General features: G+C 44.1%; 1 protein-coding gene across 3 annotated transcripts in view; it reads left to right on the forward strand.

The window, feature by feature from the left end:
- The window catches only part of Prkce (protein kinase C epsilon), a 505,347-nt gene that overhangs the window by 407,517 nt on the left and 74,201 nt on the right, over positions 1–23,629 (forward strand). The window lies entirely within an intron of this gene.

Raw genomic sequence — 23,629 nt, forward strand, 5'->3', positions numbered from 1 at the left:
CTTTAGCTTAGCTGTTAGTTCCAGTTTGCATGCAGAGGACTGGGGTGGAGGGTGGGGTGGGGGTGGGGGTGCTGCTTATCACTATGAATGTTAATATTTGAAAGGCCCCAGGAGATCTGACCAACTGTTTGTGCCCGTTTTGATTTAATGCTCAAGCGTGACATTTCAAGTCTTGACTCTGATCTTGAGGCAAGCTTCACCCCTCGGGTCTCCTCCACCCTCTTCCTCGAACATCAGGGCATTCTCTTCTTGTCTTCTTCCTCCTGTGCCACGAATTTCCCCCACTTCCTGATCTCTCGGCCTTTCCTGAGTTTGTTTGGCTTAGCTGTCTCCAGTCCATAGACTCTGGGAAGGAGGAGTCCTGTGGAGGGCTGGAGGTTTATGCTCGGGGGTAGGGGTGGGGAGTGGGAACTAAACATTATCCAACAGGAAGTGACTTTTTTCAGATTGTCCAGTCCTTTATTTATTGCTGGTAGCCCAGTCCCCTTCCAGCATACCACACACACACACACACACACACACATACACACACACACACACACACATACACACACAAGTTTTCCAGTAAAAAAGCAAAACTCTTTTTCTGTGAGGTCAGGAATTCTTGGGGGGGGGAGTAAATATTTAAAATTAGCAACAAGGATACTGAAGTTCTGAATGTTTTTTTCAGTGACTGTCCATTTCTTTCCTCGGTCTTTGCTTCCTCCCTTGCTAAATCTTGGGTGGTAGAGGAGCTGCTTTGGCTGAGGCCAGAGTTAGGCTCTCCCCTCAGGATATCTGACCTGTTCTGGGAGCAATGGCTGCACTCTGTTCTCTGAAAGGTTCTGGTCAAGCTCACCCCAGGCTTCCCTCCCTTCTGCCATTCTCCAGCTTCATAAAGCCGGGGTGGGAATAGGGGTGGGAATAGGGGTGGGAATGGGGGTAGGGTGGGAGTACTCAGTGCTTCCCTGCAGATCATACTCTAGATCAGTGGTTCCCAACCTTCCTAATGCTGCCACCCTTTAATACAGTTCCTCATGTTGTGGTGACCCCCCCCAACCATACAATTATTTTCATTGTTTTTAAATAACTGTAATTTTGCTACTGTTATGAATTGTAATGTAAATATCTGATATTCAGGATATCTGATATGTGACCCCTATGAAAGGGTCATCCAAAGCCCACCCCACCCTCAAAGAAGCCGTGGCCCACAGGTTGAGAACCACTGAATAGCCTGTCCTCTGGGGATCCATGTCTGTGTTTCGTGTTGCTGTCTGGCCCATACCACACAGCCTTGGAGTCTAGGAACATCCCCTACTCATTATTCTCAATCATGTCTGCTGCTCAGCGTCTCGCCGCCATGCTGTGGTGGAGGTGGCAGCTAAGTCAACTTCCCATCTGAAGTCCGGGTGCTTCTAAGATCATGTGCTGATTGACAGAATTTCGTTCTCAAAACTTTAGAGTTGATGAGGCTTGTTTGAGGCCAGCTGGAGAGAAGGGTTTACCTTCTCAGACCCTCCAGCCTCAGAGAAGGACTAGAGCCTCTTCTCAAAGGCTCGTGGGCCACCTAAGGTGACAACCCCTTTGATAAACTCAGAGGCAAGTTTGAGTATAAGATCTTTATGTCTACCTTGGACATCGGTGGACATGAGCCCGAGATTTTTAGAACAGCTTGGACAGGACAGCCTCTTAAAAAACAATGCCACGCCTCTGCCACACAGTGTGTCATCACCAGTGACATCAGATTGTCTTTGTTGTGTTGTTTAGAAGTAACTCACAAGTTTACCAGCTTGGTGGGGGAAGGGAAGGGAACATACAGAATGTGGTTCCCTGGGGGTCACCTTCAGTTCCGTTGGCTGCACCTACCACTGGTCATGTGTACAAGGTTTAAACTAGTAGTTCTCAACTTGTGGGTCACAGGGGTCACATGTCAACTATCCTGTATATCAGATATTTACAATTCATAACAGTAGCAAGATTACAGTTATGGAGTAGCAACAAAATGATTCTATGGTTGGGGGGTCAGCACAACATAGGGAACTCTGCTAAAGGGTTGCAGCATTAGGAAGGTTGAGAACCACTGGTTTAGACCATTGTGTGGACACTTCACTAAAGTGCAAGCGCTTCTAAGGGCCATTTTTTTTTTTTGTCTTAAACCTGTAGTGCTTTTTAAATTCTTACACTATATGTTCTTGTGCACAGTTCATACTCACGTTGACATTTATAATCTGTTCCTCGGGTAACTGACTATCTTCTTCACTGTTCTGTGGCTGTGAAGAGGCACCATGACCATGGCAACTCTTACAAAGAAAAGCATGTAACCGGGGTCTTGCTTACAGTTTCAGAGACTTAGTCCATTATCATCATGGTGGGAGAGCATGGTGGCACACATGGCATGGGAGCTGTAGCTGAGAGCTTTACATCCTCATCTGCAGGAAGGCAGAGAGAGAGAGAGACAGAGACAGAGACAGACAGACAGACTAGGTGGGGTGGGGTGGGGTGGGTTTGATACCTCACCAGCAACACTTCCTCCGACAAAGGCACACCTACTCCAACAAGGCCACACCTCCTAATCCTTCCCAACACTTCACCAACTGGACACTAAGCACGCAAATTTATGAGCCTGTGGGGGCTGTTATCATCCAAACCAGCACACGTGGGAACTACAGCTCTAGAGAAATTCCCTTCTGCCTTCAGGATAATGACCTGTACCCCAGCTTCACGCAGCCATCCTCCCTTCCAGCCTGCTGCAGTTTTATGCTTCTCCTAAACAAGATAGTATCTTTCCAAGTGATGTGTTTGGCAGATCCCTGTGCTGCTGACCTTGTCCCTGTCTCTTGGAGGTGCACACGAGAGTGTGTTTATGTGGGGTGGCACAGGACAGCACTCTTCTCATTGATGGTATTCAATGCATGCTTTCTGCTCCGGCATGTTCTGTTCTAGAACTATCCAGTCTGGGACTTGCTGCTCCATAAGGCTGTAGTTCCCGAAAGTCTCTGTTTGAAGCATTCCTGACATACACTTTTTTTTTTTTTGTTACTCTGAAGGCCACCTCATTCCTTTTTATGTCTTATAGTACAGATTCAGGAGGACCAGGGGATCGGTATGCCCCATGTTGCCTTCATCCCAAGCTGCCAGCAGAACGGCTGTCAAGGGTTTGAGTCTGAGGTTGACACAGAGAGGCTGTGAGTGTGCGTCCTTGCTCCTGCCCGTTCTGATGCTGAATAGCCGTTGTACTGTGGGTGATATCATGGTGGTGGGAAACAGGGGTCTCTATGGCAGATAGGCAAGGCCAGGCTGCATGGATTTCACTGTTAAAGTTAAGATGGTTTTCCATCTTTCCCACTGGAATTTTTATGTACACTAATTAGTAGCGAATCGGCTAGGATTCAGTAAGTAAGGGAAGGGGTCACTTCTCTAGCCAGTGGCTAGTACTTAAAGCCCAAGTTGATAGGCACAGCTGCCTTTTCCTCTAGTCCCTCTTAGACACAGGCTCTCTACCCCAGGGGACACAGGGCACTCACCAGGTTTAAACAGTGAGATAGTGTAAAACTTAAATGTTTTTTAAATCAGATATGAATACAGATAAAGCAGCAGACAGCTCTGTAAGGTGTTTAGACAAATAAGTTTCTTTCTATTCTCCTTCTAAAATAGCTTCTACTGTCAACTTCCTTAGTTTTTACTGCATTCCTCTGTACTTTTGGATGGGATTATTTTCTTGTCCCTGGGCTGTATTTTAGGTATTATCTATTGACTTGCCACTATGTAAGAAGACTTTAGTCTTCCTTATTGACCACCGCTGATGACCGCTCCACCGCATGCACCTTTCCCAACCCTGCCTCCTCTCACTATAGTTTACCGTATCGTGATTAAGTGACTATACATTACATACTTTGTTAGGGCTGTTGAAATGCCTTTTGGGACTGAATCATGTGGTATACTAGAATTACTTTTCCTCTGCTGCATGTAATTTGGGTTTGCTTTCCCTGGAGTTAACAATTATGCCTTTGTGTTTTATGCACACCTTGTTGACTCAACCCCAAACTCTCCACAAATGCCCACATCATCCTGTAAGACATCCATTTGCAGTTGGTGTTACCTATTTCATATTCTTGGGTGACTTTCTCTCATTGCCTTCTAAACTACTCCAGCGTGAAGAGCTGCCCACTGTGCCAGCTGTGAGCTGCCAGCCCTGTTCTCGGTTATCTGATTCATCTTTTTCTGGCTTCTCTTTCCCATATCCCATATCTTTTTCTCTCTGTTTTTAAAAATATTTTGTTTATTCTTTGAAAATATCATACATGTATATAATATAGATTCCCACCATTTATTGAAGCACCAAATTGAGTAGTTTTCTCGAACTATATTGTTTTAGTTTCCTTTCTGCTTCTGTGAAAAATAGCTCGGGGAGGGAAGAGTTTATTTTGCTTTATACTTCCAGCATATAGTCCATCATTAAGAGAAGTCAGGACAGAAACTCAAGTCAGGACCCATGGAAAAATGCCACTTCCTGGCTCCCTCTCCGGCTTTCTCATAGACTCATGCTTAGCTGGCTTTCTCCTATAGGCTAAGACCATCTGCCTAGGGATAGTGCTGCGCACAGTGGGATGAGCCCACCCGCATCAATTAGTTATCAAGATAAGTCCCCACAGATGTGTCCAGAGGTCAATCTGATTGACTCAATCCCTTGAGGTGTCTCCTCTCAGATGACTATACAATTTGTCAGACTGCCAATCAAGGCTAATCACAGGGGAAGTGAAGCATTGAGACCCCCCGCCCCTTATGCCTGAAACCATCCTGTCTTCACCTTCAACTGATGAAGGCTGAAAGCGGTTTTCACTCAAAATTGAAGAGACTGTTCTGGTATTGGCTAATTCAGTTACCTGTGGTGTCATCTTGACTCTTCGATCCTCATTTGAACCTAATTTTTCCCCCAGAGATGTGTTAAAGTCTTTCTGCCTCCATTATTTCAGAATTACCTAGTGATATGGTATAGGTCTGTTTTGATCTGTTGTGCAAGACACTGATAGATCTTTTCAGTTTGGAAAATCAAACCCTTAGGTTCTGGAAGCTGCAGTGTTACTTCTGAGGACTTCCTTCCCTTCTGTTATCTTTCTCTAAAATTACCTTTTGGTGTTATGGGACTAGTCAAGTTGGGCTCACTGTAGACTAATCTGGATGACTGCTTACCCAGGAAAATCCTATAGATATTTTTAGCCCCTCCCCCTGTGATCATATTGCCTTGAGAAGACTCTTGTCCCTATAGGGAAGTGTGAATATACAATGTATATCCCATTATGACTACTTGACTAGCCTTTGGAACTGAATGATGCAGCTTGCTTGGTCAGAGCCAAGTGACGGGACAGGGCTAGAAGACCAGCTTCAGGTCTCTGTCTAGTTCCCTCATCATCGCTGTCTTAGTACCCATCCTCCGAGTCTGGCAACACTCTGGTTCCCTTCTCCAGAAAGTAAGTCTCGGGTGTAGGTGACGGGGTAGTGCCAGGCATGCCTGGCCAACTGGGTTCATAACTACACCTCAACTAACTCTCATCTCTCCATCTCCATCTCCCTGGAAACAACTTACTGTTTATTCCTGAGCTCCGGAGGAGGGTTGAAATTTTGCAGGATAAATTTAATTTTTCTTGATTTTTCCCTCATTGCTGACTCAGGACTCAGCATTTTTTTTTTTTTTTTGGCCAGATAAATCAATTCCCATACTCCCGTGTGCTTTGCACTTCCAATAGTGTATGGTTATTGCTTCTTCTGTTATTTCCCCCATCTGTGTGAACAGTTTGGGGAAAGATAGAAAAATAGTAATAGGTACCCTATCTGCCATCTTTATCCAGAGGTTGGTAGCTATGACAACAATAATAACCACAGCACCACCACGGATGCCCTAAGGTTGCTATGGTTACTCTCCACAATATTTGTGATGTTTCCTAAGAAAGCTCTCTTACCAGATCCCACCACCTTCTCCGCTACTGTCAGGTCACCCTGTCCCGCTACAGCCTGTCTCGGTTTCACATGGGAAGCAGAGTTCTATTTTAGAGACGACACTGAGTTTGGGGTCAGAGAACTGGAGCTGAAGGCCGGGTCAGCCTCATCTTTGTTGTGACTTCCTAGCCAGAATAATCAGACTGGGTTTTTGTTTTGTTTTGTTTTCACCATGCCATGGGAATTATAGCAGAAACCAATTTTGGGCTGTTTTAAAAATGACATGAGAAAACATCCGCAGAAGGGCTGTGTGCAGTCCCGGGCACCTGGAAGGTTCTGTAAATATTGGTTGGATAGATGGGGAATACTGGGTTTTAGAGTAAGAGAGTGTCTGGGACAACCCCCTCTCCCCCCCCCATTCCAATTTCATATATTGAAGTTTTAATCTCCAACACATCAGAATATGACTCTATTTGAAAATAGTCTTAAAAAAAGGTAATTGCAGTTAAGTCAGGATGGATTCTAATGCAAGACAACTGTGACCTATAGAAGAAATGGGAATTAAGACCTAGAAAAGTCCAAAGAAAGGACCATGAGAAGACATCTGGAGAAGATGGCCATCTTCAAGCCAAGAAGAACATCCTCAGAAGAAATCAACCTGCCAGCATCTTCGCCTTGGATGTCTAATTGTCACAGCTGAGAGAAATCAATTCCTGCCGTTTAAGTTGTCCAGTTTGTGGCGACTCTCACAAATACAGAGGAGCTGGGGTCAAGAACCTAGATCGCCACTCACGTACAGCCTCGTCTAACTGAGCCACAGCCTCATAGGTCAAATTGCTAATAGTAAAATCAGAAGAGCAAGATGGCAAGACCTGTGGGATTGGCATGGGTTGTTTAATAAGCTCGTGGACAGAAACGTGCCTGTGGAGGCGGTTTGGGGGATTGGCCAATGAGCCGTCTGTGATGAAGGCAATGTTACAAGCCCCTGTTGGGTGAATGGGCTGGTAGGCATGTGAGTTCTGTTGGGTTAAAGACCCATCCGAGCAAAGCCTCAAACTCAGCACCATGGGTATTTCAGAGACAGGAGCCTTTATTTGATTATAATCCATTCCTATTAGAGCAATGGTTCTCAATCTTCCTAATGCCATGACCCTTTAAGTACATTTCCTCATGTTGTGCTGACCCCCAACCATACAATCAGTTTCACTGCTACTTCATAACTGTCATTTTGCTACCGTCGTGAATCATAACATAAATATCTGATATGCAGGATATCTGACATGTGACTCCTGTGAAAAGGTTGTTTGACCCCATAAGGGGTTATGACCCACAGGTTTAGAACCACTGTATTGGAGCCACAAGACAGAAAAGTACGGTCATTACTTAGTATGTACCATGATATACTTCTGGGATCACTGCAGATACTAAAATCCAGAGCAACTCAAGCATCATATGCAAAATGGAGTCTATTGGCAAATAACTCGCATGCTTGCTCTGTAAACCCCACCATTCCTTACTACCTAAAACACTACCAGGGCTGTGCGAATAGTTGTTATGGTGCACTGTTTAGGGAACAGCAAGAATAAAAGCGTGTGTTTGGAGCAGATGCAGTTTTTAAAACCTGTTTTCCTGTGAGGTTGGGCATTTCCACGGATGTCGGAGTCGAGGACATGTTTGGAAGCTGACTGTGCTGATCTCTGCCCTGACTCTAGGCAGAGAGTGGGAATAGCCAAAAATGCCTGCTAATGGGGAAAACCTCAGCGTCTGCCGTTGGCATCTCAGTTTCCTCTTGGGCTCTCTTTGCCACATTCATGAGCCACAACTGCACACCCATCCCTGAGACCCTCAGCAATGTGCACTTTAGTTGCGAGACCCTGCAATCCCCCCGCCAGGCTGACTACTGAAAACGCATCCCCTAATAAAGGCATGCTAAATATTCTCCCATAATCTTGAGAGAGAGACAGCTTATGCTTTTATGGGTCCAGATTTATTTGAGGGTGAGGCCGTCTTTTGCCCTGAACTGATTTCTCATCAGTGTTTCCTACTGGTAATAGCATGTGGCAAAGTCACTGTGACATGAGGGGCAGGGGGATACGATGGGGAGCAGACAGTTGGTTGGAACCAAAGCCGTATTTACATTCCTCTGAGGAAGCCAGGATGCTGCTAATCAGATCAGAAGTGGGATTCTGAATTTCGTTGACATCGGAGATTCAGAACAAACAGGAAGCGTAGAACCAGAGGGAATTTCCTCATCAGTGGTCTTGTCAGTGTTTGAGCTAGGACTGTATGTTCAGAGACAGAATGGTCAGGGATTCCTACGTGTACATGGGACCTGGTACCTAGCAGAATGGAGAGCCCAGTGTCAGGGTTAGGAACACAACTCACACTACACACTCTGCGTCTTTAACCTTCAGTTTCTCCATCTGTGAAGTCAAGGTGTTAACTCTTCCCCCACAGAGAGACCATGAGGATCAGATGAGTTAATGCATGTGAAACATTATCATCCTGTCTGGCACGCAACGTCACACACTCACTAAGTTAGTGGCTGACAGGATGATAATGTTTACTAAGTTAGTTAGTAAAATTCACATTGTTCTCAAAAGTTTCACCATTGATGTGGCCTGCCAGTTGGCAGACTGACGGAAACATCTCATCTGGTTAAGTCTTCCAAACAAAGACGTCTCTGAGACACTGAGGTGTTGGACCTGTCCTCTGAAGGGGAATTGGATAGCTGCATGTTTCTTTATGAGCACACAAGGCTCCATAGAAGCCGAAATCTTGGAACAAAGTGTCACCGCGGTGGATTCAAGCGGAGGCAAGATTCTCCAAGCTTGAGTCATACGATTTTGTTTCTTTAAGGCCCTTGGCTAATGATTGAGCTACTAAAAATGGGAATTGTCTTAGCAAACAATCGGCCACTTTGCCCTGGTAGACGACGTCTTGTGTAAAAGTCAGAGGTGGTTCAGGGGCCCTCCCCATTGGCTGTGTTTGTTTTGAGGTGACTTGGGTCACAGGAGGGGTGGAGAAGGGAACAGAAGTGGCACCACAATGAGCAGAGACCATAGGGGCCACACTAGTTGGCTTGGCCTCTCTCTATGGTCATGGGCTGTCATTTGTGTACCTTGTGACCTTTGCCTCCAAGTCTCCTCTATTGTCCCCCCGCCCAGTTGCTCTTTATAAGGCCAGAAACTGGGGCACTTGGTCATTGAGAAGCATAGAAGGACTGTGTTGTCTCAAGATAATGTCTGGAGGTTCTAGGGCCTCTCACACAGTAGCAGCCACAACCCTGGGCTCCTGTTGGCTTCGTCACTGAGACTCTTGGCCGCTGGGACTTGCACACAAGTCTCTTTCTGTCACAAGATGATCCCTATCTGTCTTCCTAGCTGCTTCTCCCAATGACCTCCTGTCTGAGTCACCTCTTGAGCTTAGCAAGTATGTTTTTGACTGGCCTGTGACACCACCAGCCATGACGCACACTTACTCCTTCCCAAACAGTAACCGTCCCCACACAGCCGGTTTCCTCTGAGCTTTTATTTAAGAACATCAGAACTTTAAGACTATAGTGGGTTTTGTTCACTTAGCTGGTTCCTTCTCATCCTCTAAATGGTAGCGCATTTCCCCTGGCCTTTTCTAGCACACTTGACTGCTTCTTCTTCTCTTTACCTTGCATCTGCTACAGTATATGAAAGCGGGTCTCCCACTAAATTGTCTATTTCTTGGTTGAATGAACCTATAGGTATCCCGTGGATTATAATAGAGTGATGGTTTCTCCTCAATGAACCACAATCTCTTAATGCATATATTTAATTTACGAAAAGAAAACAAAGCAAAGACATCTACCCTCAAGGAGGATGGAGATGGGATGGGGGGACCTCACTGAACCTATTTGGCCATAGGATAAAATTTTCCATGGCTTCTTGCTGGACCAACCTTTCCCTGGACTCTTTTAGAGTGCACAGCCCTGCGCCACATGTCCTTCTGTCCCTCACTGTGTCTAATTGAGGCATTGCTGCTGGACAAAGAACACCAGGGTAGAACCCAGACCGGAAGCTAGTAAAGCTCCATCTCAGCTGGACGGCCTTGAACAAATGACTTTCCTTCCAAGGGCCTCAGTTTCCCTACTCATACAATGATGGACAGACAGGATGAGCTAGCTTTGTGATCCAAAGACTGACAATGTCTTGACCGTAACCCAAAGGCAGATTACAAAGTTGTCTTCATTATCTCTGTGAGGTCCTGGAAAGTATTGGTATCGAAGGTAACTCTTGGGAGAGTTTAAAGACCATAGCCATGATTCCTATAGTTCCTTAGAACATGTCACTTCATTGGCAGGTGATACCAGTGATGGGTTCACACACAAACACACACACCCAATTTGTCCACAGTGCTCCCTTATTAACAAAACAAATAGTTTTCAAGGCGCTGATGTAGCCATTTAAGTATTTACTCCTGTGACGAGCACACTACCTTAAGGAACTACAACTGGCGTGTATGCAAGAACGTCTAGCCAAGGGCAGAGATGCATGCTGGTGAAGTGTTGGTCCTATTAGGGCTGAGCCCCTCACAGACACCTGCCTGTCGGAAGCAGGGATGCCACTTGCCCCTCTGCTGGGAATATGCTCATCTGCGGTCTCTTGAAGGAGAAGGTGGTTGAGAAGCCACCACAAAAATGCCTGTGTTGTCCTGACATCGGGTTAACAATGGTTGTTAAGGCACTATGGTATGCTAGGTGTGCTCCAGGATGCTCTGCTCAGGACAGGAGACATCCAGTCTCTGCCCTCTTGGCCCGTGGGTGGGAACAGCAGACAATGAAACAAGCCATAACAATAAAAACTGATAAGAGTTATGAGGGGGAAATACATAGGACTGCCCGAGAAACACAGTGAGGTCCCTGGGCTGGCCGAGAGATAGTCGGCCAAGGCTTTGGGGAAGAAGCAGCATCTCCCAGAGAGGCCTGAAGGGGGTAGGCAGGAGGTGGCCAGAGGAAAAGGATGTGGAGGGTGTGGAAAGGTAGAGGGCAGGGTGTACAAAGGATTCATATGGAGGGATGGGAGGACCCCCAAACAGACCCGTGGGCCTAAAAAACTAATATATACTGGAACTCAGAGCCCAAAAGGCAGCTTGGTGAAGAGTGAGGTGAAACCTGGGAAACAAGGGACTCTTGATGGAGGGGCTTTGGGATGAAGGTCACAGCATGATCTTGGGGTGTGTTGTATGTGGTAACTAAATGATAGGCATGCTATTTCCTAGAATTTTAGAGATGGAAGAAAAATTGAGAGGCAGCTGCTCCCTTTCAGTTATTTTTATAGATAAACAAATTGAAACTCAGATTTGTCCAAGGCCACTCTGTCTCTTAGTGACAAAGTTAGAGCTTTGCATCAGGACTCCAGGGTTCTGATGTGTGCTGATACATTAGCTCCCAGCAAAACAAAACAAACCAGATTTACCGCATTTTCCTATTTCTGAGGAATATCTGTTCTCCCCGGGGCCAGTTTCCAACCATAAGTATTTTAACAACCAGCTCACCAAATTCCTGAAAAAAATGTTGTAATATGCTCCAGTGAACTGATACATGCCACCACCACAGGACCCGGGGAGGAAGCAATCCTGTGACCTCTCTCTCCCCAGTTCAGTGTCAGCCATTACAGAGTAATTATATCCTAACAGTCAGTGAAGCATTGCAGATGAAGTTCCCTGACCTACCACACAGGCATCCTTAGTCATTTACTAGCATGCTACTTGAGTACTTTTTCTACTGGCCAATAGGAAGAAATTTCTCCAGAAAACAGACAGTCCTTTATTGTCACCTCACAGCTCTGGACTTCATTTTCAAGACCATGAGTATTCAGTACATTTAGAACAGCATTCATTTTAAGAGTAACTGGTGTTTTATTATTTATTACTGTTTTAAACTTTTTAATTTTGGCTGGAGAGATGGTTCCATCAGTAGTGTGACTTCTTTGCAAGCACAAGGACCTGGGGTTGGTCCTTAGAGCCTACATTAAAAAAGGAAGCTGCTGGGCATGGTAGCATGTACTTGTAACCCGGGCGCTGAAGAGGCAGAGACAAGCAGATCCCCAGGTGCATAGCCAGCTGTTCTAGCCTCACAGCGAGTTTCAGGTCAGTGAGAAATCTCATCTCAAAAACGGGCAATGGGGAGGAGGAAAAAGCGGCACCTGAGAAAAATCAACAGAGCTGGTGTACACGTAGATGTCTCAAGCTCTAAACTCACGCACACGTCCATGTCAGTTTGATCGGATTGAGAGAACCCTCAGAGATGAATGCAGCAGACCCCTGGCTTGTCTGTGAGGGCATTTCCAGAGGTGATTAGACCATGAGGGCTGTGACCTAATCAGAAGTTTAACCCCTTGGTGGATTGAAGACTTGAATAGACATTTGAAAGGTGATACAGCTATGGAAAGTGAGGCCTGGTTGGAAAAGCAAAGTCATTGGGGGCATTTCTCTGAAGGATGCCAAGAGGCCCAGACCCTTTCCCTATCTTTCTCTCTCTACTTCCTGGCCACCAGGAACTGAGCAGTCTCGGCCACATGATATTCTACCCCACCTGAGGTCCAAAGGAACAAATCCAGCCACCACTGAGCCCAAGTCCCTGAAATCATCCCTCCTCTGAAACTGCTTTTTCATGGGTGTTTGTCAAGGCAACAAAAAAGCCTTAAGACAACATCTAAAGTAGTGTGGTATTTTGTCATAACTAACAGGCCAGTACTGGTACTTTATTCAAATCCCCACATTTACCTAAAATGCCTTTCTGTTTGCTCACCCCCAGGATCCCATCCAGAGTAGCACATCACAGGACATTCAGTGGGCGCTGTCTTCTTAGGCTCCTTGACTATGACAGTTTTCAGACTTCTTTCTTGTGACAATCTCGACAATATGGGGGATGCTGGTCAGCATTCTGTTCACTGGCTCTCTGCTGGAAGTTGTCTGGTGGTTTTCTCACAGGTAGACTGTGACTGTAGCTTTTGGAGAGCAATACCCCAGAGGAAAGAGTGTCTTCATCACATTCTAGTGAAGGAACCTGCTGTCCCTGAGTTACTGTTGACTGTGACCACCAGTGACGGAGTGTCTGCCTAGATGCTCCCTTGTGAAGATGTTGTTTTCTTCCTTTTACTCTGTATTTTTGTAAGGAGGGTGGGCTGCAAAGTTCAGACTTAAAGAGTAGGGGCTTGTATTGGGTGCAGAGTAGTTACCTACATTACTTAAAATTCTCTCCCACGAGGATACAGTATTTTGCTCACTATTTTATATCGTATGGATCCACAGATAGTATTGGCCTATAGTCCAATACTATTTTATTTTTCAGCTTTTCACGATTTCATTTGGAACTGTTTTCATAAACTCCTATGTTGTGTGTGTGTGTGTGTGTGTGTGTGTGTGTGTGTGTGTGTGTGTGTGATTGTAGGTGGTGTGTTTATTTCACGCACTTCCTTATCTTCTCGTACTATAATATGCTTCAGGCTCCTCTTCCATATTTTGTGCACCAATGCCAGAATCAGCCATTTTCCCAAGGATGCTTGGATTATTAGATGCTTGTATGCTTTTAGCCATTGGGGTTTCCTGTTTCAGGTTCCCTCAGATGACAAAGCAAGGAATTACATGGGTACCGATATGCAGACATAAATGTATCTACATTTCTATGTATAAAATGTCTGTCTGCATTAAGCTAAATATAAGTTTATACAAATGTCTCCAGTTCTAATCTACTACCCCTGGGTCATTCTATCTAGCTCCCCTTATCTGCAAGCTCCCACTCTGACAGTTAAATAATAAAACCTGAAAAGATTGCAGAATGCCCAGGTCTAAGTGGCCCATATATATACTGCATTCTCTCTACCTAAGGCTGGGAGATCATTGCAGAAGGTGGGGTTGGGTTGGGAGTGGAGTCAGAAGCTGTAGTTGATTACAATTACACCATTTCTCCTGGACTCAGTAAGGAAGCTGCACATGTACCTCACAGTGGTTCTAGCAGCCCAAGCCAAACCAAATCCCAGTGTGAAGAGGGAGGCCGGGCACATACTACTACCACTAGCCAAGGAGTTAGTGGCAATTTGTAGCTTCTAGGAAAGGAAGGGTCAGTTTCCTCTAGGAGTACAGCCGCTGGTAAGAGGACCGTGTTCCAGTGGAAGGCTACACATCCACGAATATCTGGGCAACACAAAGTGACATTGAAGGGACAAATGGGGGGAGGGGACACAGTGTTAGATGGGGAGGAAAGAGAGGTGGATCTGGAAAGAGCTGGAGTAGGGACGGTGACTACAATTAAAAAAACACAAAAATTCTCAAAGGGGAAAAATGTTTAAAGCTAAGAAAAGAGTAAAACTGGTTCACACCATCTGCTTTCCATTTACTTGTTCATTCCCAGTATTTATCTGAATGTGTTAGTTACTCTGAGCACCGTAACCGAGTGCCTGGCAGAGACAACTTCAGGGAGAGAAGTTGCATTTTTGTTCACAGTTTCTGAAGGATTTCAACCCACCATGGCAGAGAAGGATGGCGGCAGGAGTTTGTACTGGTGGCTGTTCACGTGGAGGCGGACAGGAAATGGAGACTGGGGCTAGAGCCAGGACCAGAATAACCTTCTGAAGCCCACTTCTAATGGCCTACTTCAGCCAACTGGTCCCCACCTCCTGAAGACTCCATAACCTTCATAATGGCACCATAGACTGAAGACCAAGGTCTCAAAACAGCCTATCAGGGCCGTTCCAGATTCAAAACCATGACATGTATAGTGATACCAGAACAGATAACCCAAATGGATGTGGGAAACAGCTTTTTCTCCTTACATACTAAATTGGTGCTACTAGATCAGAATATCGCAGACTAGGTGACTTAAACCACAGGAATTAATATTTTCTGAGATCAAGAGACTGACAAGGTTGATTTTCCCTGAGGGCCAAAAGGACGAGATAACCAACCCTTTCCCATCCCACCCTCACCCCCATGCTTAATCCTGTGGTTGTCTTTCTGTGTACACAAATATTTAGTATCATGGTCCACATGTCCTGTTTTTAGAAGGAAAACAATCAGATTAAAGTTCACTTGGATGGCCGTAATTTAATTAAATGATTTCTTTAAAGGCTTTGTCTTCCAATGCAGTCATAATCTGATATGCTAAGGGTTAGGGCTTCCATGAATGAATTTTAGGGACATGATTCAGCTGATAATAAGTATTTTAGGGACATGATTCAGCTGATACCATGTGCAGAGCTTATGTATACTTCATTTTTATATTGTTTTACAGATTCTATTAATTTCCTGTACTTAGTTAATATCTTGCCTCCCTTGTGACCTTTGATGAATTTGCTGTGTGCATTTACAATACAGATTATTTTGTCACACTTTGTATTCCATCCTGGGATTCCCCAACTTCCTCAATGAGTTCAAATTTGTGTGCATTGAGGCTCAGTATTGGTACTGTGAAATTCTGTGTCTTTTGCCTGTGAACGTAAACTTCGGGAAAATTCTTAAATATCAGAATATATCTGCTGATATATCTTAATTAGATTTATGGTATTTATGTTCAAATTGTGTTGAGTCTATAGACTAAATTAGAGAGAATTGACTCATAATATGGTGCCTTACAACCATGAATTTGGAATACCTGTCCACATAGATAGCCCTTGATTTCTTTCATCAGAGGTCTGTAGTTTTTTGTACAGAAGCTATTCATAGATTTTGATAGGTTGGCATTCAATATTTAATCTATATGTGCTATTAAAATGGTACTTCTTATATGAAAGTATACAAGAAATCAGTTGACTTTTATATGTTAACCTTCTACTGGTTTATCAATTCCAGGAAGTTTTGATCAATTATTTCAGATTTTCCATATAGATAACTCTAAACTCTATAATCTCCAAGTTCTGTTGATTCCTTTCCACTCAGTATACTTTTTCTCTCTCTCTCTCTCTCTCTCTCTCTCTCTCTCTCTCTCTCTCTCTCTCTCTCTCTCTCTCTCTCTCTCTCTCTGTTTTTGTTTTTGTTTTTCAAGACAGGGGTTCTCCGTGTAGTTTTGGTGCCTATCCTGGAACTCACTCTGTAGACCAGACTGGCCTCGAACTCATAGAGATCTGCCTGCTTCTGCCTCCCGAGTGCTGGGATTAAAAGCGTGCACTGCTGCTGCCAGGTTGCACTCAGTATACTTTTAATTTCATTTCTAATTTTATCACAATGACAAGGGTTTTCAGTACAATAATGGGAAAGAAAATCATCATGATTTTAGTGGAAAAGCGGCCTAGTTTTTGTTGTTGTTGTTTCTACCATTAAGCAGATATACAGGGAGATTTTTTGAAGTTGTTCTCTGTCAAGTTCAGGACATTTTTTTTTCCATTTCTAGTTTGCTGAGAGTTTTTTTAATTTTTTATCATGAATAGGTATTCAGTTTTGTTGGATGCTTTTACCTTATCAATTGATATACAGTGATTTCTGGAGGTTGAACCAGCCTTGCATACTTAAACTAAATCCTTCTTGCTTGTGGTATTAGCTCCTTCTTGTACATTGCTGTGTTTGCTAACCATGGTTTTACTTCGGGCAATGTGTTTGTCTGGTCCTAAAGTAGAGTCACATTGGCATCCTAGATGAGTTAGGAAGGTTATAAATGACTGATTCAGCTGAGTATGGTAGCATAAGCCTCAAAGGGCTGAGGAAGGAGACTTCCTGTGAGTTCAAGACAAGCCTGGGCTACAGAGTGAGTATCAGGCCGGCCAGCACTACATTGACTACGTTGCAAGACTTTGTCTCACAAAACAAAACAAAAACAAATAAATAAAAATACAAATTTTAAACAGAGGCCCAGTCACATAATGTTTTTCCCTACATAAGACATAGTACTTTGTTTCTTTCAAGACATTAGCCCATTTCATGAATTATCAAACGAGCAAAATGTGAACATGGAATTATCCCTAGTGTTCCTTTATTTGAGTGTTCACGTGCTCAATAGTAGTGTCATTTTTTAATTTCTCTTTTTCCCTAAAAATCAAGTGTACTTTATGTTTGAAGAAGAAATTAAGTGTAATCAAGCACAAAAATCACCTGAGAAAATAAGCTCAATTAATTGAATCAAATACCGATAGCTGTTATTTACACCTAGACACCTACTCACTCTGCTGTGAGACTCTGGTAGGCTGGTTGTACTCACAAGGGTGCAACCCCTTCATTACCCCACCTCCACTAGAAGGGACAGTTTTCCAGAAGTCTCCTGAGGTTCTGCAGTAAGGGCAGGTGTGTGGGGCGAGCTGCACAGGGACCTTCACCTGAGGCCCGGGGGTCAGCTGCCCCCTTCCCAGCCTGTCCACTGGGCAGTTCCTTTACCGCTTGTCAGTCAACAGCCCCTCTCAAATTCGTCTTCCACGATTTTGGCTTTCTTGAGCCTTTTCAAGAGCCGTGTGCCATTAAAAAAGGTCCTCCGTGTCCTCGCCATTGATAGCAGGGCAAAACTCCCAGCAATCCCAGCAAAGTCAGCCTCCCTCGGCCTGAGGATGAGTCTGCACCCATGCCTTATGTAAGCCTGGAAGGCTTTCATGCCCTCTCAGATTCTGTTCTGTCAGCCAGGGCCACAGCCAGGAATCTCGGCAGAAGTCTACTGTATTTCTTGGGAGGCTCATCTCCTGTAGAGGGCGTTTCTGGCTGATGGCCAGGGGGCTGATGTAGGCCTCCTCCACGGGCAGTGGGAACACCAGAGCTCTGCCTCAGTGGCCAATGTGTGCAGCTTCGGTGATGTGCAGAGATGCTAGGGAGAGAGGGTGGGGCAGTGTCCCTGGAGCAATAGATAAACAGAGTCAGGCCCACAGCTCAGAGATCACTGGGCCACCAGTCAGTGGGCTGAGGAGAGCTGCAATAAAACAGACCCTGCAGATAGGACAGTGAGGGGTAGCCTGTGTGTGGGCTCTAACACCTGGCCAAAGCTAGACTTCATCAGGCCACGCAGCAGGGTCACAGAAGAATCAATGAAAAGCAGAAAGAAGAGAAAGCACCCTGGGATGACAGGTGTCAGTGAGAGCATCCCTTGGGGTTTGAATTCAGACTTTGACATTTAAAAGCATGTGAGAAGGATAGTACTGTTTGCTAAGAGTGGTTTTGCTCTTTTCCATCCCGACATTCTGTAGTCTACACTTGTTCGAGAACTTTCATTTAGTGGGAATTTTCTTGTCCTTATTTATTTATCCCTCCATTGCCCCTTTGCCCACTCCTTTTGCAGACAGTGTCTCAACAACCCATGCTAACAAACTCATAATGACCCTCCTCAGCTCAGCCTCCCGAATATTGGGACTACAGGTCTGAGCCACCTCTTCCAACTGTCCGGAAGTGACTACCAGAAAACACACCATTATGAACACATCAAAAGCTACTGAGCCATTTTCCTACTTCTGCAATTTAATGCTTTAGGGGCTGGAGTGGTGATTCGGTCGGTAGAGTGATTGCTTAGCATGTGTGAAACCCCAAGTTCAGTTCCCAGCAACACTTGAACCAAGTGGGGTGGTACATGCCTGTCACCTCAGCACACGCAATCAGAAGTTCAAGATCACCTTTGGCTACATGGGACTCTTGTCTCAAAATTTTTTAACTACATTCAAATGATGTTCAGAATTTCACTGTGCATGTTCATCTCTCTCCAAATTCCTATCTTGCTCAGCTCAGTCCCTAAACAGAGAAAAAAAATTACCTGCATGCCTGGCATTGCTTGGAGGGTCACCCAGCAAAACTCAGTTTACTTCGGGAATATCAATTCCCTAGACCATCACATCAGTGCATACCACGATCCTGGCCTGCAGCTTGTGGAACTCCATGAATATTTTACTGGGCTTCATCTTACCCTGAGTGCACAGGGTCCTCACACTCTTCACTAGAGCCTCCGGCACCTTTCGGTGGTACACCATGAGTATGCTGCTGCTAGAAGGTCACGTGTTTCTCCTGCTTCCGATTTCAAAGGAAATGGAGCAGCTGCTGGGGTTTCTTGTCAGCTTTATACACCTCCACACTCAAATCTGGGGCCAGTGCAGAAGCTGTGCCCTAAGGCAAGCTCAGCTCTCCAGGAACGAGTATTCCTGATGTCCCATGGTGGCCCTTCAAGTCAACCGGTCAAGTGCTCAATCCAGACCCAAAGGGGATACATCCAGTCCCCATGAATGCATTTCCCTAGTTTTTAGAAAAACTTAAACACTGCAATTTAGAAGTTTGTCTCAAGCAGTGTGGTGGGTCATGTCTGTAATCTTGGGGCTGGGGAGGGGGTTGTTAGACCTCGGAGGAGCCACCTTTCTATTTCTAATACTAATAATTTATGCCTTTTCTCTCTCTTTCTTTTTCTTTCTTGGTTAGCCAACTAGAGGTATATTAAAATAAAATGGACATTTTAATTAGTTCTTTGAGAGTTTTGTACAGCATATTTTGATCACATTCACCCCCACACAACTCTTCTCAGATCTACTCCCCCTCTTCCCTTCCCACCAAACTTTGCTTTTTTTTTTTTTTATCATCATCATTCAAGACTGATTTGTGCTGTCCCAATGGGGTCTTCCGCTGAAAAGCGGTCAACTGACCAGGGACTACACTCAGAGAGAACACACTCTCTCTCTTTCCCAGCAGCTAACCCTTGTCAGTTGCTCCACAGCTAGGGTTGTGCGCCCAACTGCCTTCTCCGTGGTCTGGGTTAGGCTTGTGCGGGTCTCAGGCTGGGTTAGGCTTGTTCGGGTCTCATGCTTGCTGTCACAGCTTGTGAACTGATCCATGCATCTGCCCTGCTGCATCCAGAAGATACTCCTCCCCTCCTAGTCGTCTGCTGCCTCTGGCGCTAGCTCTCTTTCCGGCCGGCCCCTCGTCCGCAATGATCCCTGAACCTGGGCCTGGGGAGGTGGAGTCTGTGTTCCCTTTAGGGCTGAGCACCCTCTAGTCTCTCAGTCTCTGAGAAGCAGGTTCTGATCTTACTGGTTTTCTCTGGTATTTTCCTGTTCATAATTTCAATGATTGATGCCCTAATTTTTGTTGGTCTATTTCTGTTTGCTTTAACTTTAAAAATGTTGTTCTCTTTCTGAAGACCTAGCTTATACATTTTAAGTCTTATTTTATAATATGTCCAGTTATATAACATATAAATTTCTCTTTAAACAGACAATTTTGATTAGCTAAATTTTCACTTTTATTTAGTTAAAATTTAAAAAAAATTTTTCTTGAGATTTTGACTCATGTATACTTTATAAGTAAGTGTATTGCTTAGATTTTTTTCATCTATTTATGTTACTAATATTTAATTGTATTCCAGTATGATTTTATTCTTCACTAATTTTATTGCTTTTAAATAACATATAGGCCTCTGTGGCCTAGAAAATGATATAGCGTGATGAATGTCCCATGCACGCTTAAGGATTTATAGTCCACTGTTGTTAGATAGAATAACTCATCAATATCAATTCGATCAAGTAAATTTATAAAGCTATCCTAGCCAGCTCTAACTGTATTGGTTTTCTGTGGATATGAATTGTCACTACAGGAGGGGATTTATTTTTTCACTTTTTCAGTTCAGTCAGCTTTTCTTAGCAGTTCATGGGGATGCCGTTTACGAACTTTATGATCGATCCATTAACACAGCGGTTTCTGGTATATTCAGAAAGCTGTGTGATTATCACTGTAATTACCTTAGAGCATGCTTATTAGAGCCATGAAGGAAATTCCATCCCTTTAAGTCACCATTCTCCATTCTTTCCATGACCTTGGAAGCTACTTCTCTACTTTCTTTATAAATGTTCCTATTCTGAACATCTCATATTCATGGGATCATACAAGCTGCCATCTTTAGTGACTCTTAATTAACCTGGTGCTTCAAAATCCATCTTGTCGCATGTATCAGTAATGCATCCCATATTGTGGCCATCCTTTCACTGTGTGGCTATGCTATACTTTTTTATTTATTAATTACTTAATGATCACTTGAATCACTCCTACCGCTAGTATAAATATTAATGTGCAATTTTTGAGTAAACGTGCATTTTTCTTCCTCTTGGATGTGTACCTATGAGTGACTTGCTAAGTCAAATGTTTACTTGTTTGAGAAATTGCTTGACTATTTTCCTGAGTAGCTGTACCATGTTAGATGTCTACCAACAACAACGAGGGATCTAGTTCCTGCAGATTAGCACCCACACTTAGCATCATCCATCCTGCTTATTAAGTGGATGCTGTATATGTCCCACTGTGGTTTCCAGTTCTACCAGTGTTGGCCTTTATCTGTTTCGACTCTCTGTTGTTGGATACATAACTGCTTAGCATTTTTGAAAGAACTGACCACCGTATTAGCCAAGGTTCTCTAGAGAAACAGAACTAATAGAATCTATGTACCTATAAGTGAGATTTACTAGAGTGGGTTACAGGCTGTGGTCTGACTATTCCAAAAATGACTGTCTCCTTAGGAAAAGTCCAAGAATCCAATAGTTGTTCAGTCCATGGGGCTTCAGTATATACCAGAATTCCAAAGAAGTAAGCTCTAATGCCAGTAAAAGAATGGACTTGCCAACGAGAACAAGAACAAGCAGGCCAAAAGCAAAAGCTTCCTTCTTCCCTGTCCTTTATGTAGGCTGCCACCAGAAGGTGTGGCCCAGATTTAAGGGTGGGTCTTCCCACGTCAAATGATTCAACCAAGAAAAATTCCTCACAGATATACCCAGCCACTTGGACTTTAGTTAATTCCAGATGTTGTCAAGTTGACAACCAAGAAAAGCCATCACAACCTAATGTGATTAAATTCATTAATCACAATGATGTTCTTCCTGACCCCTTGTTTTTTTTTTATTAACATGTACTAATGTATACATTAATGGGATTCAATGTGGTACTTTAATATATGTATATAGAATGTGCTGGGCTGGAGAGATGGCTCAGCCGTTAAAGGCTAGGCTCACAACCAAAAATGTAAGAGAATGTGCTGCTCAAATCCAGCCTTCTTTTATCTTCTCTCCTCAGCTTGCCAGTACCACTATTCTACATTCAACTTCCTGTTTTTAAATTTAAAAATTTCCCAGGTGGAAGAGAAAGCAGGCATTGCTAACCCTTTTTTATCTGGCTTACTTCCCTTGACATAGTGTCCTCTGGTTATATCTTTTTTTTTGTTTTGTTTTGTTTTGTTTTTCGAGACAGGGTTTCTCTGTGTAGCTTTGCGCCTTTCCTGGAACTCACTTGGTAGCCCAGACTGGCCTCGAACTCACAGCGATCCGCCTGGCTCTGCCTCCCGAGTGCTGGGATTAAAGGCGTGTGCCACCACCGCCCGGCCAGGTTATATCTTAAGTCTGCTTAAGATCAGTATCCCTGTCTTCTTTCAGGAAAAAAAAAATGCAGTTTCCAGTTTCCACAGATTATATGGCTTTCTTTTTTATTAGTTTGTTTTTCTCTTTCCTTTTATATGAACCTTCATGTTAAAATTGGTTTCTTGTAGACTACAGAGAGAGAGAGAGAGAGAGAGAGAGAGAGAGAGACTCTACCATTTATAATTGTAAAATGCATGTAATTTCAAATCTGTTAAAATGTGAAAACAACTTGTGTCCTAGAATCTGTGACATGATCAGCGCTCTGCTCCTCCCTGGCCCCAGGAGGTTCTGAGGATTAAGGAAGACAACGCATTTAAATGCTTAGTACATTATTTGGTTTGGTAGTAAGCACCAGCAATTAGCCACGATGAAGATTACTATCTTCATGGAGCTCATAACTGACTTACACATTCCATCCATCTCTGCGTAAAGGTTGGGAGTAATTACCCTAAATGCATAGCAGTATAGTTGTAAACTGACTTCTTGCAGTCACTATGAGCATTCTCTTTTTGTGTTTGTCCTATAGTCTGTCATTAAATACAAAACTTGACTCTGGAGTCAAGTAGCCTTTGTGTTCAAATAGCAGGCTGTTACTCACTGACCTTGTGAAGGCCTCTTTGTCTCTCTAAGTTGGAGTTCCTCACCTGTAAGATGTTTATACTGGCACTTTTTTCATAGAATGTGATCAGGATCCAGTAGGTGCTCGAGGCATGGATTTTATTGCTACCACTGGTCATCCAATGTCCCCCTCCAGGCAGATTGCTCCCTGTACTCAGTTCTTCTTCCTAGGCTTCTTATAGGAACACTTTGGGCCTTATGAAGAGGCTACATATAATGACTTAAACATGAGCAGAGAAAATGCCCTGAACCACACCAGCAGATTTCTACAGTTAAGTCTCCCAGCCACAAACTTGGGCATGGGAAAGGATGGCATTGTATTCCGGTATAGGTCATGTAGGAGGCTCCTTCCCAGCATGGGTGGGGGACAGTAATTCCCCCGAGTGACAATGGTAATGGGGGGGGGGGGCATGGCAGTAATTGTCCTTTCTTATCCGCTATAAACCAGTGGATCCAGAACACTCTCCACACCTTGTCCATCTCAGCCTTGGCTGTTAGGGATGCCCGAGCTGGATGACCATGTTTTCTGTCTTTTTCACCTCAGAAATATTCTAGAGACTGCTCCTTTTCGTTTACTTGTTTATTTCCCTCTTAGATCCATTTCCTGGATCTATAGCTTTGGCTTAATGGAAGGAAAGCGTTGTCTTTCTTCTGCAGATGTTCTTTATGTCAGAACAACTGCCAGTCTGAGCCTTTGGACCCAGACGAGCAGGGAAAAGGCACTGACAGAAAAATCCGGAACTATTTGGCTCCAGTTCACAGGAACAGTGGGTACCCTGTGAGGAAGC

The sequence above is a fragment of the Peromyscus californicus genome, unplaced genomic scaffold (genome assembly GCF_007827085.1).
Source record: "Peromyscus californicus insignis strain IS unplaced genomic scaffold, ASM782708v3 Scaffold_1__1_contigs__length_55948999, whole genome shotgun sequence".
Taxonomy (NCBI): domain Eukaryota; kingdom Metazoa; phylum Chordata; class Mammalia; order Rodentia; family Cricetidae; genus Peromyscus; species Peromyscus californicus.